Consider the following 8,212-nt stretch of genomic DNA (forward strand, 5'->3'; position numbering starts at 1 on the left):
AACCAGTTCTAAGCAAACAAGGGAAATCAGAAAGGTGGAAGGAGTAGATAGAGGGTCTATACAAGGGCGATGTACTTGAGGACAATATTATGGAAATGGAAGAGGATGTAGATGAAGATGAAATGGGAGATACGATACTGCGTGAAGAGTTTGACAGAGCACTGAAAGATCCGAGTCGAAACAAGGCCCCGGCAGTAGACAACATTCCATTAGAACTACTGACGGCCTCGGGAGAGCCAGTCCTGACAAAACTCTACCATCTGGTGAGCAAGATGTATGAAATAGGCGAAATACGCTCAGACTTCAAGAAGAATATAATAATTCCAATCCCAAAGAAAGCAGGTGTTGACAGATGTGAAAATTACCGAACTATCAGTTTAATAAGTAACAGCTGCAAAATACTAACGCGAATTCTTTACAGACGAATGGAAAAACTGGTAGAAGCCGACCTCGGGGAAGATCAGTTAGGATTCCGTAGAAATACTGGAACACGTGAGGCAATACTGACCTTACGACTTATCTTAGAAGAAATATTAAAGAAAGGCAAATCTACGTTTATAGCATTTGTAGACTTAGAGAAATCTTTTGACAATGTTGACTGGAATACTCTCTTTCAAATTCTAAAGGTGGCAGGGGTAAAATACAGGGAGCGAAAGGTTATTAACAATTTGTACCGAAACCAGATGGCAGTTTTAACAGTCGAGGGGCATGAAAGGGAAGCAGTGGTTGGGAAGGGAGTGAGAGTGTCGTAGCCTCTCCCCGATGTTATTCAATCTGTATATTGAGCAAGCAGTATAGGAAACAAAGGAAAAATTCGGAGTAGGTATTAAAATCCATGGAGAAGAAATAAAAACTTTGAGGTTCGCCGATGACATTATAATTCTGTCAGAGACAGCAAAGGACTTGGACGATCAGTTGAACGGAATGGACAGTGTCCTGAAAGGAGGATATAAGATGAACATCAACAAAAGCAAAACGAGGATAATGGAATGTTGTCGAATTAAGTCGGGCGATGCTGAGGGAATTAGATTAGGAAATGAGACACTTAAAGTAGTAAAGGAGTTTTGCTATTTGGGGAGCAAAATAACTGATGATGTTCGAAGTAGAGAGGATATAAAATGTAGGCTGGCAATGGCAAGGAAAGCGTTTCTGAAGAAGAGAAATTTGTTAACATCGAGTATAGATTTAAGCGTCAGGAAGTCATTTCTGAAAGTATTTGTATGGAGCGTAGCCATGTATGGAAGTGAAACATGGACGGTTAATAGTTTGGACAAGAAGAGAATAGAAGCTTTCGAAATGTGGTGCTACAGAAGAATTCTGAAGATTAGATGGTTAGATCACATAACTAATGAGGAAGTACTGAATAGGATTCGGGAGAAGAGAAGTTTGTGGCACAACTTGACCAGAAGAAGGGATCGGTTGGTACTGGGAGATGAAGAAGCTTGCACAGGATAGAGTAGCATGGAGAGCTGCATCGAACCAGTCTCGGGACTGAAGACCACAACAACAACAACAACAACAACAACAACAACAACATGATAACATCGCCTGAAAAATTGGTACTGCTGGTTTATCATGAACTGTGCTACGTATCGTCATTGTATCCGCGTGGTTGGGCAATTCCCTCTGAATTTCCAGAAAGACATTGCAATTCCAAATAAACTTCTCCCCCGAGCCCGACTCTAACAAGCGTCGTGCGGTCCGTTGTCTGCGGTCCCTCGCGACAAGAGTTGTAGAACTACCGTAGACTACCTTAGACTGCCACACGTTAACGTAGACAACGGCAGTTTCCGTAGTAGCTTTGGCCACTTAATATCGTACCTGTGTTACCAGTACTTTAGGTGTGTTGAATACCTATGGGCGTTGCCTCATTTCAATCACTTTCTTTGTGTATGTGATCAGTGCTTTACTATTTACTCCCAAAAATGGAAGCCGTGAACTGTCTAGCGACTGTGGATATATAAAGGGCCGTTTAACCTACGGAACATTTTTTTCTGCATACTAATTGTCGTACTTGTTTCTTAAAAATAAACAGTATTTACAGCAAAATTGAAATTGTCAATATTTTATTCAGGATTTATTTGAAAACTAGTGATTTGTAATGCAAAACAGAAATGTTGTAGTAAAAACAAAGAAAACAATACAGATTTATCATACAGCGCTAGAAATCGCAATTTACTCTACAAAGAGCCGAAAAAAACGCAAAATAAAAATGTATCAAACATCGCTTCAATACTTCATTAGACTTATATAAAACATATTTCTTTGATTGGCGACTCCATGGAGTGTTCTGTGCACCACGACCAGATAATGGATATAATTGGAAGAAGAAACAGCATAAAAAGTTTTATGTGATCGCTCTAAGCTTGTTGATACCAGTGCCTACTAATTTCAATTGTATATTACAGCACTGAGGATGGTCACTAAGTGACCGAAAATCGATTTTGCGGATAATAAAACAAAAAAATACAACCAATGCTGTTTCTCCTTCCAAACATATTTCTGTTATTCAGAAACAACTTTCGCATTTATCAATAATAACATGAAACCGTCGCCTTTGATCATGATGAAGAACGTTCCATTAAAGACAAAATAACAACAGTAATTGTATAAAAAGTTTTTTTGTTGCATGTAAAATGCACTCGGATCAAAGGTAATTGCTTTGATTGCATAGAAACGGAGAAGTTGGGCGAGCATCAAATTTTTCTTGTTTCTAAAACGCAATTCCTATTTTTAAGGATGTAAAATACATGATGGACTATCATTTGATGAAGTGTGGTTCTTATTGTATGCAAAACAAAGAATCAAACAAAACAACAGAACAAAGACAAATGGTCGGAACAGTATCTCTCTCACGCATTCATTTATGTTTATTTCCCTTCCAGTGCTACCAATCTCCGGTTTGTACCATTTCCTAAGCTATTTATGCAGTGTACCAAAACTATCGAACGTTAATTTTGGTAGGGCGTCGAACTGGCAGCAGTCTTAGTTCGTATCATACAACGACACTTAAACTTTTAATTCTTACGTCCTCGCTGCTAATGATAAATGGGTGGAAAGTTTCGCCGTACGAATCTGGACAGGAAAACAAAATATTAATAGACACAAGTGTACTTTAAATAAATGTATTGTGCTCTACTTGTGGATGAAGAAATTCTGCTCTGTTGAAAACTTGGGGCAGACGCGGTTATGGTTAGCACACTGGACTCGCATTCGGGAGGACGACGGTGCAATCCCGTCTCCGGCCATCCTGATTTAGGTTTTCCGTGATTTCCCTAAATCGTTTCAGGCAAATGCCGGGATGGTTCCTTTGAAAGGGCACGGCTGATTTCCTTCCCAATCCTTCCCTAACCCGAGCTTGCGCTCCGTCTCTAATGACCTCGTTGCCGACGGGACGTTAAACGCTAACCACCACCACCACCACCACCGCAGACGCGGTTAGCTATAAGCAGAGCCCGACACCGGCGTGCATCTGTGTACACTGAAAGTTTGCCGGTAGAAGTGTCAACAACTCGGTTAACTTTGGCACCTACTAGCAACTAGAAGTAATCTCGAAGTGGAAGACTGGTGCCCAGGTGGCCGCCGCTTGTAGCACCGTCCTGGAGGTCTTCATTGGCCCGCGGTCTGGACCTGCATTGGCGGCGATTTTCAAAGCGCGGCTGGTGGAATCTCCATCGATGCGCCGGCTCCGACAGTATCGATTGCGCACGACACTGCAAAATTTATTCGCCTACCTTGTTGTTACTCCTTATTGTTCTTCTTACCTTATGAACCCTCCCATTCTACCAGTTTCGAAAGTAAAAAGGTGCAAAGCAAAAAATGGCGCAAAATACATTTAGAAATCGAACACGGGTCCTCTGATTCGCAGCCAGATGTGTTGGTCGATAAACCAGCGGCGCTTTCGCTGAACATCGTTCTGAGCAGTGTGCGATTTGCAGAGGGGGATGGGGGGGATTTCCCCCTCTCTGCATCAGACCATCCCCTCCTCTGGTTTTAGTTTATGCATCCCAACCTGGGATGTTTGTTTCCCACGCACCGGAGTAAAACTTTACATATAATTTAAATTTGTGGAGCCGAACACTGAAAGTTTTTAATACAGTCTTACTATTAATACTATTAATATGTTTGCTTATTAATTTTGGGAAAGTGTTATCTAGTAGTTATTCTTGTTGTCTTCAGTCCAGAGACTGATTTGATGCAGCTCTCCATGCATGTAGTAGTTAAGCATTTCAAAACGTTTAGAACTAAATCATTATTAACATGTTCTCATTGTTGCTTTCGTCTAAGGTGCGTCATCCGTTTACTTGCGAGCTTGTATCATGATGGACGAAAGTACAACGGTTTCCAATAAAACTTGTTTAATAATATAGTGGGACAGGAGAATGCATTTTCAGCACACTGTTAGCAGCTCTTGAAAAGTATGGCATTACAAATGATGAACTAAGAAACCACCTTGTAGGTGTCGCAACAGATGGTGGCTCAGCAATGCTTGCACCTTACAAACGCGTAGCCGCTCTACTGAGTAGCCATTTGCATAAGGATTTAACTGTCGTTCATAGTGTGAACCACAAAATGAAATTAGCTGTTCACGATGTTATCAATGATGCATCAGATGTATACCATATAAAGGTTTTTTTAGATTCCTTATATTCTGTGTTTTCTCTAAGTCCCAAAAATCAGACTACTACAAAGTGTTTCACAAGAATTATCCTAGCAGCTATTAAAAATCATCATCATCATCATCATCATCATCATCATCTAAGACTGATTATGCCTTTCAGTGTTCAGTCTGGAGCATAGCCCCCCTTATACAGTTCCTCCATGATCCCCTATTCAGTGCTAACATTGATGCCTCTTCGGATGTTAAACCTATTACTTCAAAATCATTCTTAACCGAATCCAGGTACCTTCTCCTCGGTCTGCCCCGACTCCTCCTACCCTCTACTGCTGAATCCATGAGTCTCTTGGGTAACCTTGCTTCTCCCATGCGTGTAACATGACCCCACCATATAAGCCTGTTATCCCAGACTGCTACATCTATAGAGTTAATTCCCAATTTTTCTTTGATTTCCTCATCGTGGACACCCTCCTGCCATTGTTCCCATCTACTAGTAACTGCAATCATCCGAGCTACTTTCATATCCGTAACCTCAACCTTGTTGATAAGGTAACCTGAATCCCCCCAGCTTTCGCTCTCATACAACAAAGTTGGTCGAAAGATTGAACGGTGCACAGATAACTTAGTCTTGGTACTGACTTCCTTCTTGCAGAAGAGAGTAGATCGTAGCTGAGCGCTCACTGCATTAGCTTTGCTACACCTCGCTTCCAGTTCTTTCACTATGTTGCCATCCTGTGAGAATATGCATCCTAAGTACTTGAAACTGTCCACCTGTTCTAACTTTGATTCTCCTATTTGGCACTCAATCCGTTTATATTTCTTTCCCACTGACATTACTTTCGTTTTGGAGATGCTAATCTTCATACCATAGTCCTTACATTTCTGATATAGCTCTGAAATATTACTTTGCAAACTTTCAATCGAATCTGCCATCACAACTAAGTCATCCGCATATGCAAGACTGCTTATTTTGTGTTCACATATCTTAATCTCACCCAGCCAGTCTATTATTTTCAACATATGATCCATGAATAATATGAACAACAGTGGAGACAGGTTGCAGCCTTGTCTTACCCCTGAAACTACTCTGAACCATGAACTCAATTTACCGTCAACTCTAACTGCTGCCTGACTTTCCATGTAAAGACCTTTAATTGCTTGCAAAAGTTTGCCTCGTATTCCATAATCTTTTAGAACAGACAATAACTTCCTCCTAGGAACCCGGTCATATGCCTTTTCTAGATCTATAAAGCATAGATACAATTCCCTGTTCCACTCATAACACTTCTCCATTATTTGCCGTAAGCTAAAGATCTGGTCCTGACAACCTCTAAGAGGCCTAAACCCACACTGATTTTCATCCAATTGGTCCTCAACTAATACTCGCACTTTCCTTTCAACAATACCGGAGAAGATGTTACCCACAACGCTGATTAAAGAGATACCTCTGTAGTTGTTGCAATCTTTTCTGTTTCCATGTTTAAAGATTGGTGTGATCACTGCTTTTGTCCAGTCTGATGGAACCTGTCCCGACTCCCAGGCCATTTCAATTATCCTGTGTAGCCATTTAAGACCTGAGATTCCACTGTATTTGATGAGTTCCGACTTAATTTCATCCACCCCAGCCGCTTTATTGCACTGCAATCTATTGACCATTTTTTCCACTTCCTCAAATGTGATCCTATTTCCATCATCATTCCTATCCCATTCTACCTCGAAATCTGAAACATTACTGATCGCATTTTCACCTACATTGAGCAACTCTTCAAAATATTCCCTCCATCTTCCCAAGGCATCCACAGGATTCACCAGCAGTTTTCCTGACCTGTCCAAAATACTTGTCATTTCCTTCTTACCTCCCTTTCGAAGACTGCTAATTACACTCCAGAATGGTTTTCCAGCAGCTTGACCCATAGTCTCCAACTTGTTTCCAAAGTCTTCCCACGATTTCTTCTTGGATGCTGCAATTATCTGTTTGGCTTTGTTTCTTTCTTCAACATAACTTTCTCTGTCTACCTGGGTTCTGGTATGTAGCCATTTTTGATACGCCTTCTTTTTCCTTTTACAGGCTGCCTTGACTGTATCATTCCACCAAGCTGTTTGCTTCTTCCTACTTATACACACTACTGTTCCAAGACATTCTTTAGCCACTTCTAGTACTGTGTCCCTGTACCTTGTCCATTCCTTTTCCAATGACTGTAATTGGCTACATTCAACTAACTGGTACCTTTCTGAGATCGCTGTTATGTACTTGTGCCTGATTTCCTTATCCTGAAGTTTCTCCACTCTTATCCTCCTACATATGGACCTGACCTCCTGCACTTTCGGCCTCACAATCCCAATTTCACTGCAGATTAAATAATGATCAGTGTCATCAAAGATTCCCCTGAATACACGTGTGTCCCTCACAGCCTTCCTGAATTCCTGATCTGTTATTATATAGTCAATGACAGATCTGGTTCCCCTGCCTTCCCAAGTGTACCGGTGAATGTTCTTATGTTTAAAAAAGGAGTTTGTGATTACTAAGCCCATAATTGCACAGAAATCCAAGAGTTGTTTCCCGTTCCTGTTGGCCTCCATATCCTCTCCAAATTTACCCATAACCTTTTCATACCCTTCTGTTCGATTTCCAATCCTGGCGTTAAAATCACCCATGAGCAGAACACTGTCCTTGTCCTTTACTCTAACAACTACATCACTGAGTGCCTCATAAAAACTATCCATCTTATCTTGATCTGTCCCTTCACAATGCGAATATACTGACACAATCCTAATTTTCTTGCTAGACACTGTCAAATCTATCCACATCAGTCGTTCGTTTACATACCTTATTGCAACTACGCTGGGTTCCATTTCTTTCCTGATGTAAAGCCCTACACCCCATTGTGCTATTCCTGCTTTGACTCCTGACAGGTAGACCTTGTATTCTCCCACTTCCTCTTCTTTCTCACCCCTTACCCGAATGTCACTAACAGCTAAAACGTCCAGCCCCATCTTACTTGGAGCCTCTGCCAGCTCTACCTTCTTCCCAGAGTAGCCCCCATTGATATTAATAGCTCCCCATCTCATTACCATTTGTTTGCCAAGTCGTATCTTAGGAGTCCCTGGTTTGTCAGTTAGAGGTGGGACTCCGTCACCTCCAAAGGTCCGAGGCATTTTGCTCTGATTGTTGCCAGCATCATATTTAAAGTACCAGGGAAGCAGGTTGCTAGCCTTACTTGCCCCGAGTCCCATTGGGTTTTACCCCTAACGGCTGAGGGACTAACCGGTGGATTTGGTAGTCTTTGCCGTATTAGCACAAAGGTGACCACGACTCAGAATATGTCCGAGATGCCCAGCCTTATTCCAAAGTAATTGGTATCCCGACTGTCGGGACCACTTACTTGGCCACTCATACGTTGCCCGTGGTTCATGAGCTAGGACATGACTACAGGAACCCACACCATGAAAACTAGGCCATATTTTTCGCGTACGTAGGGTTGCTTCCTCATTTAATGCTTTCCGAGCTTTTCTTGAAAGTCATCTCTTTGAAATACTGAGACATGATGGTTCCTGATCAACTCAGGAGAGATCTAAATTTGAAGATTTACTAAA

Source organism: Schistocerca cancellata, chromosome 10 (assembly GCF_023864275.1).
Source record: "Schistocerca cancellata isolate TAMUIC-IGC-003103 chromosome 10, iqSchCanc2.1, whole genome shotgun sequence".
Lineage (NCBI taxonomy): Eukaryota > Metazoa > Arthropoda > Insecta > Orthoptera > Acrididae > Schistocerca > Schistocerca cancellata.